Genomic DNA, 18,066 nt, shown 5'->3' on the forward strand with positions numbered 1-18,066 from the left:
GTGAGAGAGACGAGGCACGAGTCGACGTTGCAATTGACAAGTTTTACTGGAGGAAATGGTACACAAGGATACACGTTACAGGGGGACCAAACAAAACCAAACTCAAAACACGGGAAACCAAAACCTCAGCCAAGCTGGTAAAAAGGTGGACTAGAAATAGAGGAAAGGACTCACGAGGAAATACAGGATAACAAGGCTTTCACGAAGGATAAGCAGAGTAGCACGACAGGATAACACAGGGAGCATCACGGAGGGAACACAAGGTAGGCAGAACAGCACGGCAGGATACAGGGGTAGACAGGACAGCACGGAAGGGTACTGGAACAGGACAGGACGGAAGGGTACTGGGGTGAACAGCAAAGAATGGCACAACACTGGTAACAGGGGGTGGCACGTATATATACAGAACCAATTAGGAAGACAAGAAACAGCTGGGCCTGAAGGCTAGAACACAAGAATAATAATACACTGGGAAAACAGGACTAGAAGAACATAAGAATATACACAGGGAACACAGGGCTAGACTAGGACATCTGAACATATTGGGGAGCACACAGGACCGATAACAGATACAAGGGGAACACAGTAATACACACAGTCAATAAGCTCCAGACAAAGAGTAGGCACTCCTGCAGTACCGCAAACAGAGCGCCAGAGGGTGTCCAGATAGTTCAGATTATGACAAGTTGATTCACATACACGTGTGGGTTGGGTGATTAGCTGGCTGAGGCCGTGCAGACCACAAAACCTATTGAAGGATTTGAAGACGGGTGCATCTTTTTGTTGCATATCCGTGTTCCAATCCCCAATAAGAATTTTTTCTGCATCCTCAGCTCCAGCTAAGCACATTCCAGAGTATCATAAAAGCCATTTTTATCTGGCGGTCTGTAGATTGTGCCGACTAGAACAGATTTAGCCCTTTCAAATAGAATTTCCACCCATACCGTTTCAATTGCCTCATGATATAGGTCAGTACGGTTAATTAATTTGGTGGAACTCCCTCTGGTGTTGTGGTCCTGGAATTCACTGACCTTTGGGAAGTATTTCGACATGTACATGGGTATCTTAGTGGTCAGGTGTAGTGTATCTTGTAGACCAGGCCAATTACAAGTTGCTGTACTCTGTCGTCTACTCTAAGCAATCCTAGGTTGACAAAATGGGCAGGGGTAAGGTGGGTTTTAGGAGTAAGGTCAAGCAGTAGTCTGACCAGTTTGTTTTGTGATGTTTGTAGTCTTGTTTTTAGGGCCTTTGGGGTGCTTTGGTACCATGAGGTGCAAGCATAGTCGTAGTACCCTTGAATGAGTGCTCCTGTTAGAGTCTTGAAGGTATTCTCGTTTACCAGTGAGGAGATCCGGTACAAGAATCTTGTTCGTTTGTTGACTTTTTTTATTACATTGGTTGCCATTTTGTCACAGGAAAGATTTGCCTCTAGGATGGAACCCAGGTAGGTAATTTCATCTTTCCTTGTGACAATATTGTCACCCACTGTACCACTGTAACAGAGAAGCCGTTGGCCTTGCTGAGTTTGTTATTTGATCCAAGAGAGAGAGAGAGATAGAGAACTCGCACACGAATTAGGCCATAATATGGAATTCTCTCCATAGCGAGCTTAAGGGATGTAATAGTGTTTGTCAATTCAAAAAGAATTATAAAAAAAAAATGTTGTCAGTATAAAAGTCAAATGTGATCTGAATAGTGAGATATCTTTTTTTTCTTTCTTTTATTCTTTATTCTTTATTATTATTATTCTTTAATTTCTTTTCTTGTTTAAACTGTGGATTGTTTGTTTCTTGTATATGGTATAAATTATTATTTTGTGTAAATTAGGTTGTACGCCGACCATCAAGTAAATACTTGTTTAGTTTAGGAATAAGGGGCAGGTAACTATAAGATTTATTCTTCTTCCTGCTCCTTTTGTCCATGGTATGATATTTATGATTGTGTATGAAGAACTCTGATTGTATTGATTCCATGTGGCAAATAAAACTCTGAATCTGAATCTGAATCTGAATTCTAATATCTAATAAACTACCTAATATACGAAATGCAGAGATGCCTTGTCATTTTAGTACAGATTTTTTATACCCCAAAATTGATAAATAAATTGGTTAAGGTAGACTAGTTAGTTGAGGTCTGCTATTATGGATCATGTGCCATAGACTGATTAGACTGTATATACATGGCAGGCAGACGTTAAATAAATGATTGGTCCAAGTGGGAAGACAATATCTTGGTTATTGTTATCCTACCTTTAAAACCTTATTCTTTTTTTTCTCAATATACTCCTGAACTGGTTTTCTCAAGCAGCTCTTGCCCAAATGTATCTAGTTGTAAGACTAACCCTGATTCTGAATATTATTACATTTATAGAAATTAGATTAAGTTTTGCCAACAAGTTGATAATAAATGTTTTTGGTGAAGCGCGTATTATGACTTGTTTAGGACTCGAAACTCAAAGGTTAGGACTTGGGACTCGACTTGGGACTTGACTCGGGACTTGCCTGTCTTGACTTGGGACTTGACTTGGGACTTGAGTACCAAGACTTGAGACTGACTTGAGATTTGCAAAACAAGATACAAGATACAAGATACAAGAGTTTTATTTGTCACGGCATACAGGTATACAGTGAAATGCGGGGGGTCTCGCCCGCAACGATGTGCATAATACAAGTAATAATAATAAGAGTCCAACCAATAGAGCGACAACCAACAATGACTTGGTCCCACCTCTGCGGCTTACACAGACAGGTGCTACTCACATAACCTTTGGTGATCAACTGCCAGGGATGTAGGACACAGGGGAGAATATGAAGGGAGACTCAGGCTGCGGTTACACCTTTCGTTTCATTTTCGTTTCATTGTCATACGCGTTTCGCCGCGACGTCCTGCGCCTCGAGTCACACTTTCGTTTTTTTTTTGTTTTTGTCACCTGAGCACACTGATGTAGTACACTGCCAAAGCAGTAGGTGGCAGTAGGTGGCGAACATGAAGGCAATTTCAACCAATCAGAACTTGAATGTGCCAATACACTTCCTGGTAGCTCCAGCAAAGAAAATGTCAACAAGGCAGACGCCTATGGGCGCCATCATCTTGCCTATTTACTCAATGCAGCAATTATTTTTCAGCAAAGCCTAATAAAAGTGCAATAAACAAAACGGATACATTCACTGTGTGTTCTGCCTGTCATTTGTTGATGAAACAAAACTAACATCAACACAAGTGACCACCAAGAGCGGATAGTTTAGTCTAAAAAAAGATCAGTAGCATTGTTAGCTGCATGCTAACGTCAATGGAGTATGCCATTATAACAGTATAGCATTGTGGCTAGAAGCTAACGTTAGCTCACGCTATTTAGCCAGCACCAAACTGATGATATCAAGAGCTATCAGTAGTTAGATAACATTAGAGACAACGCTGTGTGTATTAAACAAAGGTGAATAGATGATTGGGCCATTTTGTTTAATGCTTGTTAAGTTGAAAGAGGAGCTTTGAGCTAACAGGATCTGATAGCTCACGTTAGCCAGCTGCTCATGCAATCGGTAATGCTAGCAGAATGAATGGATGTAAACTTTATTTAACATATTGCATATGGGTACAATACAATACGGCTCAATACAAACAATTGTTAAGGGAATGCAGACTGTTGTAGCTTGGACTGGGATCCTTATAACAATAACTTGACAACACATGGTAGCTGCAGCTATTTGGGACAGCTCTGCCTCTGTCCCAAACACACACACACACACACTCTGTTGTCACCGGAAGGGCACGCAGATGGTATCTACTGCGCATGGGCGTTTTCGCAACAACGGCTCATGCAGACTACACGCTGTTGTCGGCGCGTTTTTTAGCGGTTCTCCAAAACGCACACACAATTTAGCGTTTCAGCCGTATCCACAAAAAAACGCCAAAAAACGCATTTCTGTGTAATAGGGACATGAAACGTATTCAAAAACGCCACAAAAACACCAGTTTAACCATGGCCTAACAAGACGCACCAGGTAATAATGAGTGTAATTAGGACAGGTAGACATGGCAATTACCCACCAGGGAACGCCAGAGGCTCGCTCACTGAGCAGAGCAAATATACGGTTATCATCAGGGGTTCTCAACCTTTCTGCTGCCAAGGCACCCCTGTGTCCAATAAAATATTCCAGGGCACCCCTACATACGATAAAGACTTTTCCGGTCCTGTCTTTTTTGCTACAATGATGACAAAAGTGCTTGCTTTCAAAATAACGTTTATTTAACCCATTGAAACCGGGAAACACATTTGTGTGTATATGCAGGCTATATAATGCATTATTAGCAGGCGTTTCAGGTCTAAATGTATAAATAAATATAGCAATAGTGTGACCATTTCTCAAACAGAAAATAATGTATATTCTTTTTAAATACAGAAAAGGATCACACAACATGATACCAGTCTGGTTTAGCATGAGAACACAACATGATAACAGTCTGGTTTAGCATGAGAACACAACATGATACCAGTCTGGTTTAGCATGAGAACACAACATGATAACAATCTGGTTTAGCATGAGAACACAACATGATAACAGTCTGGTTTAGCATGAGAACACAACATGATAACAGTCTGGTTTAGCATGAGAACACAACATGATAACAGTCTGGTTTAGCATGAGAACACAACATGATAACAGTCTGGTTTAGCATGGGAACACAACATGATAACAGTCTGGTTTAGCATGAGAACACAACATGATAACAGTCTGGTTTAGCATGAGAACACAACATGATAACAGTGCTGGTTTAGCATGGGAACACAACATGATAACAGTCTGGTTTAGCATGAGAACACAACATGATAACAGTCTGGTTTAGCATGAGAACACAACATGATAACAGTGCTGGTTTAGCATGAGAACACAACATGATAACAGTCTGGTTTAGCATGAGAACACAACATGATACCAGTCTGGTTTAGCATTGAGAACACAACATGATAACAGTCTGGTTTAGCATGAGAACACAACATGATAACAGTCTGGTTTAGCATGTGAACACAACATTGCAGCTGCACTGTTTGACTGGGGCAATCTCAGCGGTCGAATTGGTACTGGAAGGTACTGAATTGGTATTGGTAACTGTAACCTGTTTCGATGGACGAGTTAAAAACTTGTCCATTTTGTGTGAAAATTCAGCTTTGCGGTTCACGTTGGAAATATTATTCTAGTGAGGTGACGATTGATTATGACATCACATCCCTGCAGAGTGCCTTTTACTGTTTATATGTTAAATACAGCTATCATTCATTCATTCATTTACATTTTGTATCATAATAATCATAACACAGCGGCTGATACACTCACTTGTTCTGTGTTGACAATAATGAGTGTGCTCTCCCGTCATCCATTCAGAGTGATTGACTGATTGACACCAGCTGAGTGATGGACTCATTAATACCAGCTGAGTGTGTGTATATAAGAGCGACCTTCACAAATAAAAATGTTGCTTCCTTGATACATGAATCCTGTCTCACAGCGTTTTATTCCTTCTCTCTATATACTGTATAGTCCAGGTTATGATGTCTAGCCAATACGCAATATCCGACATTCAACAGGTTATGGGCCCAGAGCGCTAGAATCATGACGACCAGACAATCGGAAGGGAATTCGCGTTGGTCTCGTCTAGCGTTTGACGGAGATGAACAAAAGTATGAACTGTGGGAGACTAAGTTCATGGGCCATCTCCGGCTACAGAGACTAAAGGACACTCTCGAAACGGATCTCCCTGACGAGGCGTCTGCTGTCGAGTTGAGAGAAGATGGTGAGAAAAACGCATTGATATACGCAGAGCTCATCCAGTTTCTGGACGATAAGAGTTTATCGCTGGTAATGCGAGAAGCGTCTGATGATGGACGGAAAGCCATCGGAATATTGCGCAATTATTATGCGGGTTCAGGGAAGCCAAGGATTATCAGTCTCTATATAGAGCTGACTACACTGCACAAGTCTAGCAGTGAAACGGTGACTGACTATGTAATTCGGGCAGAAAGGGCAATAACTGCACTGAGAAACGCAAATGAGATTTTGAGTGATAGTCTACTCGTGGCTATGGTATTAAAAGGACTGCCCGAGGCATTTAAACCCTTTGCGATACATGTCACACAGAGTGATGAGACTATAGTGTTTTCTGAGTTTAAGACTAAGCTCAGGAGTTTTGAGGACACTGAGAAAATGCGCGTTACCACATCGGATGACAATGTTATGCGAGCCCAAGCCCTGTCTGACCGGGGTGCACAGAATGCCCAGAGCGCACGCATTCAGAGCGCACAGCGTACAGACATTATATGCTACAGATGTGGCCAAAGTGGGCATATGAGAAGGACCTGTCGACGCAAGCTGTGGTGTCACCACTGTAAAAGCTCCACACATCAAGGGGCGACCTGCAGACGGAGACAGGAGCAGAACGATGCGCGAGGCGTGTGTAGTATATTTCTACAGAATCCTACAATAATCTAAGGTTATTGTAGTACAGGACAATGGGATTGCTTATCTGGAAGGAGGAGAAGGGGATCATATACGATAGAATTGTTGGTCTCCTCATCTGACTTAAAGCAGATGAAGAAATAAACGTGTAGCCAGACAAACCAGAACTATAGTTCAACTCAACATTTATTTCAGCCAGAGGCCAAGGGTGAATAAGAAGTTGCCTTTTACATACAAAAGATTATCAGAAAACATTAACATGGCTGCCGTGTACAGGAATCACAATAAGGTTTGCATCTCAAACCCCAATATGTACAGAAACAGTCACTCGTTAAAGGATAACTCCACTTTTTTTTTTAAAATTAGCTTATTTAACATCTTCCCTGGAGTTAGACAAGAAGATGCATACCTTTTTTGTCTCTGTGCGTGCATTTTAGCTTTGGGAATAGATGCTCCGTTAGCATAGCTTAGCTTCATCACTGGAAGTGGGGGAGGACAGTAGCCTTACAGTGCCTTACAGTGTATTGCAAGGTCTGACATTGACCAAACTTGATATGCATGACCTTGGTGGGCTCTAGGTCAACTCCTGAAAAGGGGGTCAATGTCAGACCTTGCAATCAAAAGTTAGGGGCGCACTGAAATTATGGCAAGGGTTATTAGCCCCCTAACTTTTGATTGCAAAGTCTGACATTGACCCCCTTTTCAGGAGTTGACCTAGAGCCCACCAAGGTCATGCATATCAAGTTTGGTCAATGTCAGACCTTGCAATACACTGTAAGGCACTGTAAGGCTACTGTCCTCCCCCACTTCCAGTGATGAAGCTAAGCTATGCTAACGGAGCGTCTATTCCCAAAGCTAAAATGCACGCACAGAGACAAAAAAGGTATGCATCTTCTTGTCTAACTCCAGGGAAGATGTTAAATAAGCTAATTTAAAAAAAAAGTGGAGTTATCCTTTAACATAATTCGAACATACATTGACAATACTGTAAGCCCTTTTTGTATATAAGTAAGCCTGGTTTCTAAGCTAAGTTTACATTCTATTCTAACCAAACAGGGTGGTTCCATTTCGGCTTACTTACATTAAAACAGCTCAGCAGTAGTCTCTCGGTGGGGAGGCGGTTGGAGCACGCAGACCTGGGTGGGATCTGGGCTCCAGAATAACACTTTGTGGGCCCTTATATCCTATCATTTCTAGCCAATATTAGCACATGGTTGATCCAATCCAGCGTCTTCTTCTGGGGGGTTGGGTCTTGTCCCACGGGTGGGGGTTGGTGTGATGTCATCTTCCCTCAGTGATAAGAAGGGGGGTCTTTATGGCCCCCCCTTCCTTGATGTGGTTTCTCTTCCCTCCGTGATCAGAAGGGGGGTCTTTATGGCCCCCCCTCCTTGGTGTGATCTCTCAACTCAACTGATTGCCGAGTACTGTTCCAATAAACCTTTTACCAACTGTATCTCCCGTATATATGAATTTACCCATTTCTAATATTATGGTTTACTCTTTTGATACTAAACAGTTGATTAATAGATAACTTTGTTTGTGACTTAGTGTCCATGACTAATCATTTCTTCAACAAGTCTAAACTGGTCTGCCCTGTGGTCAGCCCAGCTGTCTTTGATCAGCATTTACATACAGTCAGTTCGAAAAGGTGTTTGTTCTCTAATTTAGTCATTGCTTGAGTGGGGGTTGAGAATGGCTCTCTGTTGTTATCTGCTGCAGTTGAGACTGTTTTAGCCACTGAGTCTCTCTCTGCTATTGAAAGATACATCTGGCTTTACATTATGGGTCTCTAATTTATTCCCACATATTAATTATGAAATTCAACGTCAATATTTACCACACGTGTCTGTGAAAGTGAGTTGTCATGACAACAACACATATGCATTTCTGACGAGGGAACGCGATCCAGGACGCGGTGTTAAGAAGAAGGGCCTGATGGTGGACACCGGTGCGACTGCGCATATAATCACCGACCTGGCCAAGTTCAAGGTGTTCGATGACGGATTCCAGGCCGAGTCTCACTGCGTGGAGTTGGCTGACGGCACGAGGAGCAACGGGGTCGCAGAGCGCAGAGGGGACGCGGAGGTGTGCTTGATTGACAGCAGAGGCAGGCGACTGACTACAACACTGAGAGGGGCGCTGTACATCCCCTCATTCCCGCAGGACATCTTCTCTGTGAGAGCAGCCACCACTGGTACTGGAGCCACTGTGATCTTCAGACAAGGAGAAGACGTCCTACAGCACAGAGACGGTACTGAATTTCACATCCATGAGCATAATAGGCTGTATTATTTGCCCATGGTGGATGACCAATGTGATCAGAGCAAGGGCTGTTTTGATATACAGACATAGACGCCTGGCCATAAGAGCACTCGGAGCAAATGCTCTCCCACTATTGAACTTGGGGGAGCAAAGCTATGCTCTTGCTCCACCACTTTTTGATCATATGACAAATTTGATATATCCCCCCCAATATATATTTCTAACCATAACTACGTAATTTCAATCAAATTAATAATACGCAATGACACTTAATAGCAAGTTTTTAAGTTTCCAAAGATTGCGACACCCCCCCTGCTCCCCCATATGGTTTGATCCAGTGCTTCTCCAATCCCCAGCAGAGCAGAGGGCGCACGGCGCTGGCGCTGCAGGTAGGCTGAGTGTAAATATCAAAGGCCACAGAAGTGTGTCATTTGGTGGCAGGCAGGATTTTCCAGTAAGTTGTTTATGATTGTTAAGATTATTTATGTTAGACATGTCTTCTATTGAGTGGTAGAAGTTCTACCACGCAATACAATAAAAGTGTTTCACGTCCCGAAATGCCATCTGGTCATACCAATAATAATAATAATAATAATAACAAAGTTTCCCTCTGGTTGGCGTTAGCTTTAGTGCTAGCCGCTAGCTAACGTTGTCATATATCTAGATATGTGGTGTCGTCAGCTGGATAACGTTGACTTCGTTTGCAAATTTTAACGTTCGCTATGGCAGACGAGCAGGGCCGGATTAACGACGGCCGCGGCCCGTGGGCCTTTAATTTTTTTATAATAATAATAATGCAATAAAAGTCTGAAAATTAAGGGATTATGTCCATGAGTGTCATTTTTAGAAATTAAGTCCTGCCTCTTATATAAGCCTCTCTAATAAAGGCCTGGTGCTCTTTGCAGCTGAGGTAAATAGAAGACCCGTCCTATATTTGAGGATTTACGGTAAATCAAGATGTTCAATTATCTTAAGGTACAATACCTGAAATGAAAATGTGTGTGTGTGTGTGTGTCCAGCCAACCAGGTAACATGGCAGAAAAAAGAAAGAATACAGACATCGGAGCATTTTTCAGTACACCAAAACGCAAAGTAAGAACCCTAGTAGCCTAATAGCTCAAAGACTTAAAGGGCGGGCTCCACAAATAATGGATTGCACGGTGTTAATTGCACCCTTACTTACAATTCATTATGAATTGTAAATGGGGGTCCCTGATGTAAACAAAACAAAAGTCTTTCTCTGGTCTGCATCCCCTTAACAATTGTGTGTATTGAGCCGTACTATATTGTACCCATTCTGCAATATGTTAATAACATTTTTAATCAATCAATAACAGATTGCAGAATGGATACAGTACAGTACGGCTCAATACACACAATTGTTAAGGGGATGCAGACCAGAGAAAGACTTTCGTCTTGTTTACATCAGGGTTCCCCATTTTCAATTCATAATGAATTGTAAGTAAGGGTGCAATAGAAATGTTTCATAATGATGTTCAGTGTATTCATAAGTGTATTGCTCTCCTTAATGTAGAATGATATGGTGACTGTACAGACTCAGGAAGGAGAGAAAGAGACCCAAGAGTTACAGGTAATGGAAATATCAGACAGTCAGCTTAAAGTGTAGGATAACATAACAAATTAAGACACAAATACTTGGATTATATATCCCCCCCTCTCTCCCTTTCTTTACAGAGTAGCATAAAGATTGTGTATTCAAACCGGTTCAGTGTATTCATAAGTGTATTGCTCTCCTTAATGTAGAATGATATGGTGACTGTGCAGACTCAGGGAGGAGGCAGAGAAGGAGAGAAAGAGACCCAAGAGTTACAGGTAATGGAAATATCAGACAGCTTAAAGTGTAGGATAACATAACAAATTAAGACACAAAATAGGCTATATTTACAGCAGACCCTGTTATTGTTCCTTGTTGGTATTTTTTCTCTATTTCTTATTAAAAACTTGGCCTATTTGAAAGGAGATTGATTTAATAAAAATAAAAGAGCGAAAAATCAATATACAGTATATATACAGTATATATATATATATATATATATATATATATATATATATATATATATATATATTAATATATTATTATTATTATAGTAATTGGCTATCATACTGCAATATAAACTGAGTTTTATAGTGAAAAGAGCAGCTTTATTGGTCAAGATTGAAGGCTCTATATTGCAGGAAATTGCACGTACAGGTTCATTAAATGAAAAAAATATCTGCCGTGGAGGGGGTCGTGCCGGACACCCTCCAAACCACCCCTTGCCTGTCAAAAAAAAAAAAAAAAAAAAAAAAAAAAAAATAATAATAATAATAATAATAATAATAATAATAATAATAATAATAATAATAATAATAATAATAATAAAAATAAAAATAAAATAATGCACCCCCACTTTCAACTATAACTAGGCGGCCATGTAGACATGGCATGAAATTCTAGGACACTGCAATTATGCTGATGTTGAGAAACTCCAGCCTATTGTTGATGGTATGACTATTAAAGGAAAAATTGACAAGTCTAAACTGAACTGTGAAGTGTGCACTCAGGGAAAGTTTGTACAAAGCTTCAACAGGAAGCCTGATGTGATAGCCAAAAAGGTTCTAGAGTTGGTGCACACAGACCTAGCAGGTCCTATTGACCCAGTGTCCATAGATGGGCATAGATTTACACTTTCGTTTACTGACGACTACTCAAGTACTGTGTTTATCTATCATCTGAAGCATAAGAGTGATACTGTGCAAGCAACAGAGCAGTTCATAGCTGACACCGCCTCATATGGGAGGATCAGACGCATCCGGTCTGATAATGGTACAGAATACACTGGTAAAGAGTACCAAGGGCTACTGGGGTATAAAACATGAGACGTCATCACCATATTCGCCACATCAGAATGGTACTGCAGAACGCCAGTTTAGGACTCTTTTCGACATGGCTAGATGCATGCTATTAGAGAGCAAGCTCCCAAAAGCATTATGGCCTTATGCAGTACAGACTGCAGCTCAAGTAAGGAATAGATGTTTTAACAATCGCACTAAACAGACACCTCACATGCTGCTGACAGGGAAACGTCCTAATATGTCTAGGATGCAGAAGTTTGGAACTCTGTGTTATGCCTACAGACAGCACAAGAAAAAGTTAGACCCTAGGAGTGAGAAGGGCTTCTTTGTCGGGCATGACAAGAAGAGCCCAGCTTACCTGGTTTTCTACCCCGACAGTGGAAAGGTGAGGAAGCACAGGCTGGTAAAATTTATGCCAAAAACAGTAGGTGAGCAGCAGACACAGACTGAGATATCCATAGATGATGAGGATTTTGGTGGGCCACTTAGGGCTAGCACAAGCAAACAAATGGATGCTAGTCCAGAGACTGCTAAACAGCAGATTCCTGTGACCAGGCCAGAGAACAGCCAGGATCAGGCTAGAGAGGAACAGGAGGTCAAACAGGAGTCTCCTCGCTATCCTTCTAGGGACCGGAAGAAGCCAGATTATTTTGGTGATAGTGTATATGAAGTAAGTCAAGCCCAGACACAGGTTAATGTTGATTATTGTTACAAAATGTTGTGTAACATACCTTTAACTTACAGTGATGCAGTGAAGTCACCCGAATCAAAGGAATGGGTCAGTGCCATGGAGGATGAAATGCAATCACTGAGAGAGAACGGTACATTTACTTTGACCAACTTGCCACAGGGCAAAGTTGCTGTGGGGGGTCGATGGGTGTATGCTATCAAGAAAAATGCAGATGGTACAGATAAATACAAGGCACGATATGTTGCTAAAGGCTACAGTCAGAAAAGGGGTGTTGACTATGGAGAGACTTTTTCTCCCACAGCCGACCTGACAAGTGTCAGAGTATTGATGCAGAAAGCTGCACAAGAAAATTTGATTTTAAATCAGATGGACGTTAAAACTGCCTACCTACATGCACCGATAGATTATGAGATATACATGGAACAGCCAGAGGGTTATGAACAGACATCTGGCACAGAGACATTGGTGTGTAAACTAGAGAAGTCACTGTATGGTCTAAAACAGTCTGGCCGGAATTGGAACAACATGTTACATGACTATCTAATTGTGAATGAATTTGTGCAAAACCCTGCTGATCACTGTGTATATACAAGAGAAACTGAGCATTAGAAGGTAATCATGATTATATGGGTTGATGATTTGGTTCTTGCAGCCAGTAATGAGAATGCAATGAAGGCTGTAAAAGAGATGCTCACAAAGAAATTTCAGATGAAGGATATGGGCAGATTGACACACTTCCTAGGAATCGACTTTGAACAGTGCGATGGATGTGTGACAATGTCACAGAAGCAGTGTGTAAAGAACATGCTAGAGAGGTTTGACATGCAGGACTGTAAACCCAGATCAACACCATGTGAGTGGGCACTCGATTACACTGAAGGGGCAGGAATAATGAACAATGTCACCCGGTACAGAGAGGTGGTCGGTAGCCTAATCTATCTTACTATGTGTACTAAGCCAGATCTGTGTTTCATAGTGAGTAAACTGTCTCAGTATTTTAACAAACCAACTGAGGAACATTGGGCTACTGTCAAACATGTATTGAGGTTCTTAAAGGGCACCAGTGATAAAATGTTGTGTTACAAGAAGTGTAATTCTGATTTGAGGTTACAGGCTTACAGTGATGCGGACTGGGCAGCAGATGTTACAGACCGACGCAGCACAACAGGGTACTGTGTTAGTCTACATGAGACTGGTCCATTGGTCTCATGTGTAATATCTTAGATATTAACGGACAACGGAACAGTTGGTTGGTAAACAAGACGCTTTATTACTACCTCAGGTGGTTCCTCAATCCCAACAATACCTGCCTCTCGCGCCACTCCCACTTACTGTAACTGTCGTAAACATGTCGTAACGTATACTCCTCTTGTAGTCAGTTAACAATACTATGACATCTCCCTTTTTCCTTTTAACAATATCAACACATATCAATAACTTTGATATCTTCTCTTTAACAGTATCAACACATATCAATAACCATGACATCTCCCTTTTTCCTTTTTTTTTTTTATATCAACACCCTTCAAAAAAAATTATTATTGAACTCTCCCCTCACAGGTCAAGTCTCTGGACAGGTTTAACAGGTCTACCAGACCTGGTTTGGATCAGTCCATCAGTGTTCCTTGTTGGACCAGGCGAGCCATGGTTTGGGCTCATCTGAATGTCAGGTGTGTCATTCCCGGGATTTGTGTCATCATTCGCTGGAGGCCCCGCTACGGGCACCGCTTGGAGATGTCGACGGTTACGCCTGTACAGAGCACCCTGCTCTGTCTCGATGAGATAAGACCTCTGTGTAACGCTCTCACCTGCCACTACTGCAGGTGTGGACCAGGTCTTTTGATTGTCCAGTCTGGTGAGAACATGGTCTCCTCGCTGCAGTGGTGTGAGCTCTCTCACGCCATGGCGTTTGTTATAGTAGAAGGCCTGTTTGCTCTTCTCCGCAGCATCTCGAGCTCTGACGTGATGTTTGTTCGGCCACCTTGGTTGCAGGTTCTTGGCCAGAGTGGGCAGTGTCGTCCTGATTTTCCTGCCCATTAGGAGCTCTGCCGGACTGACACCCGTACTGCTGTGTGGAGAAGAACGGTAAACCATTAAAGCAAGTAGGGGGTCCTTTTGTCTCAGAATCCCCTTGGCCGTTTGGACTGCACGTTCAGCATAACCGTTTCCTTGTGGGTTGTGGGGACTAGAGGTTGTGTGCTTAAAGTCCATGTCACAGGCAAAGCCTCTGAAGACATCACTGCTGAACTGCGGTCCGTTGTCACTGACAACCTCCTCCGGTATTCCGTGCCGGGCAAACGTGGCTCTCAGCTTCAAGATCACATGTGCACTAGTCGTGGTAGGCATGTGGAGTATCTCCAGGTATCTAGAGTAGTAGTCAGCTATGACTAGGTAACTCTCTCTCTCATGTTCACATAAATCTATGCCAATTCTCTTCCACGGCCTGTCTGGGAGAGGTGTTGACAGGAGAGGCTCCCTGTTCTGTGCTCTCCTCTGCTCACGACAGTACATGCAGTTCTCAACTTTGTGTGTGATCTGTGTGGCTATGCCAGGCCACCACACCGAAGTGTTGGCCCTGTCTCTGCACTTGTTAAGACCTTGATGGCCCTCATGTATGCGTTCTAGTATATCCGACCTCAATCTCCCTGGTATCACTATTCTACTCCCTCTGGTCACTACCCCATCGTGCATAGACAGTTCGTTCCTAACGGGAAAGTACTCCCTAACACAGGTGTTTATATGTGCTAGGTGTTCAGGCCACCCCTCTTGTATGTACCTGATCACTTCTTGGAGCTGGTCGTCCGCCGCCGTCTCCGCGCGGATGCTGTCTATCTTTTTCGGCGATGCTGGAATGTTGCTCATCACAGCTGCTACGTAACACTCCACGTCTGTGTCCCTACTGAGCCCCTTGTCTGCCTGTGGGCTCCTGGACAGTGTGTCTGCCACCACCAGCGTTTTCCCCGGTGCATACTCAGCCTCCGGGTTGAACCTCATCAACCGCATGAGGAGTCGCTGGCAGCGGAGTGGCACATTGTCGAGATCCCTGGAGTTCATCAGTGGGATGAGGGGTTTGTGATCCGTAATCAGTTTGAATGCTGGCAGGCCGTAGAGATACATCTGAAACCTCTCACACGCCCACACGCTCGCCAGGCACTCTTTCTCTATCTGAGCGTACCTGGTTTCAGCGTCGCTCAGTCGCCTTGAGCAGTATGCTACTGGTCTCCAGTCCTCGCCATGGAGCTGCAGCAGGACACCGCCTATCCCATAACTGCTTGCGTCTGCTGAGACCACTGTGCTCCTGTTAACATCATAGTACACCAGGGTAGGTGACGTTGTGAGGAGCTCTTTAACTCGCTCAAAGGCTGCTTGTTGCGCCGGACCCCACATCCACACTGAGTCTGCTTTTAACAGTGCATATAGTGGCTGGCCCACTGTGGCGAGGTCTGGAATATATTTCCCCAGGTAATTGATCATGCCGAGTGCTCTCTTTAGTTCCTGCACGTTTTCTGGTGGTTCCAGTTTGCTGACTGCAGACACTTTGGCTGGGTCGGGTCGTACACCATCTTTGTTGATCACCTGACCCAGGAAGTGCAGCTCCTCCTTTCTCAGCACACACTTCTCATCGTTCAGCTTCAGGCCTGCAGACTCTAGCCGATCCAGAACCTTCTGCAGCCGCTCATCATGTTCGCTGGTGTTGCTGCCATGGATGATGATGTCGTCCATGTAGACGGCAACGCCGTCCAGCCCTTCCAGCGTCTCCACCATCTTCCTCTGAAATATCTCAGGTGCACTGCTTATCCCAAAGGGAAGACGTTTGAAACAGTACCTTCCGTACGGTGTGATGAAGGTGGTTAACCTCTGGCTGTCTTTGTCCAGTGGGATCTGCCAGAACCCTGACGCTGCGTCAAGTGATGAGAAGACTGTGGAGCCGCTGAGCTGAGCTACCATCCCCTCTGATGTCGGCAAGATGAATCTCTCCCTTTTGACAGCCTTATTAAGCTTCTTTAAGTCCACACAGATGCGTGCTCTTCCAGACTTTTTCGGGACTGGCACCATGGGTGCGCACCACTCTGTTGGGTCAGTCACGGCTTCAATGATGTCGTTGGCTTCCATCCTCTCCAACTCCTCTTTCACTGCACTCAGGAGCGGTATGGGGACCCGGCGTGCTGTGCATACTGCATAGGGCTGGGCATTGTCCTTTAGAGCTATCTTCACAGGCTGTGTTTTCAGTAGGCCAAACTCCTGTTCACTGGTGTTGACCTCGCCCACTCGCTTTACTAACCCCATAGCTACAGCTACTGGCCTGCTGAGTAGGTTATTCACACTCTGCCCCCTAATGACATAGAGCCTGCATGTGTATGTTTTCCCCTTGTAGCTGGTCTGAGTCATAAACTGCCCTAAACAGTTCAATCCACCCCCTGGACCACTCAGCACCTTCTTTGGCCTCTGTAGGACCCGTTTTGGCTCCAGTGTTTTGTACACAGTTTCACTTATGATACAACAATCGGCTCCAGTATCTATTTTAAATTCTACAGGTGAGCTGCCAATCTCTAATGTGACTGTCCATTCATTATCATTTTGAGGTATGCTATTAACTGAGCCCAGATAATAATACTGTCCATCTTCTGATCCCTCACCCTCAGTCACTTCCCTCACCTGCTTGCTTTTGCACACTTTTCCCCAGTGTCCACTCTTCCCACAATTATTGCAGTTAGACCTCCTTGCTGGGCAGTCATCCTGCTGACTGTGTGGCATTTTGCCGCACCGCCAGCACTTCCTGTGGTCATTCTCACTCTCTCTCTCCTGGCGCCTCTCTCTCTGTGGGTGCCGCCACTTCTGTGTTGCACCTCTGTTATGCCGTTGTGCTACTTCTTGCACAGCGTAAGCCTGCTCCCCCTGCTGGTTAACTTGAGCTTTTACCTCCTCTGATTGACGCGTCTCTTGTACAGTCATCTCCAGAGTGAGGTTAGGGATCAGCTGTAGCCTCTGAGACAGACCCTTATCTAGAATCCCCACCACGATTCTGTCTCTTATGTTTTCCTCACGAGCCGTTCCGAAGTTGCAATGTTCCGACAGCTCATATAGTGCGCGGATGAATGTCTCTGCGCGCTCTCCCGCACGCTGCACTCTCTGGTTGAAACACGCCCGTTCATGTATAACGTTGCGTCTCGGGATGAAATATGCATCAAATTTCGCCAGTATAACATCATACTGCGAGTCATCTTCCTCTTCCCCGTAGGTAAAAGAGCTGAGAATGTTCTCTGCTTCCTTCCCGAGCGCATACACCAGCGTGCTTACTTGAACTGGACCTTCTTCTTTGTCCAACTTAGTAGCTGTCCTGTACCGTGTAAACCGTTTCTTCCAGTCTGACCATTCGGCGGGTTTCTCGAAACAAAAACTCTCTGGTGGTTGAAACTTTGCCATCCTCGACCACTTCTGACACCATGTAATATCTTAGATATTAACGGACAACGGAACAGTTGGTTGGTAAACAAGACGCTTTATTACTACCTCAGGTGGTTCCTCAATCCCAACAATACCTGCCTCTCGCGCCACTCCCACTTACTGTAACTGTCGTAAACATGTCGTAACGTATACTCCTCTTGTAGTCAGTTAACAATACTATGACATCATGGAAGACCAAAAAGCAACAGACGGTGGCATTGTCCACATGTGAAGCAGAGTACATGGCACTAGCTGCAACCACCCAAGAGTGTTTACACCTGGTACAACTGCTGACACATATGGATGGATGTAAGTATGCACCACCCATTGTCCATGAGGACAATCAGGGAACCATAGCAT

The sequence above is a fragment of the Notolepis coatsorum genome (assembly GCF_963971535.1).
Source record: "Notolepis coatsorum genome assembly, chromosome: 7".
Taxonomy (NCBI): Eukaryota; Metazoa; Chordata; class Actinopteri; order Aulopiformes; family Paralepididae; genus Notolepis; species Notolepis coatsorum.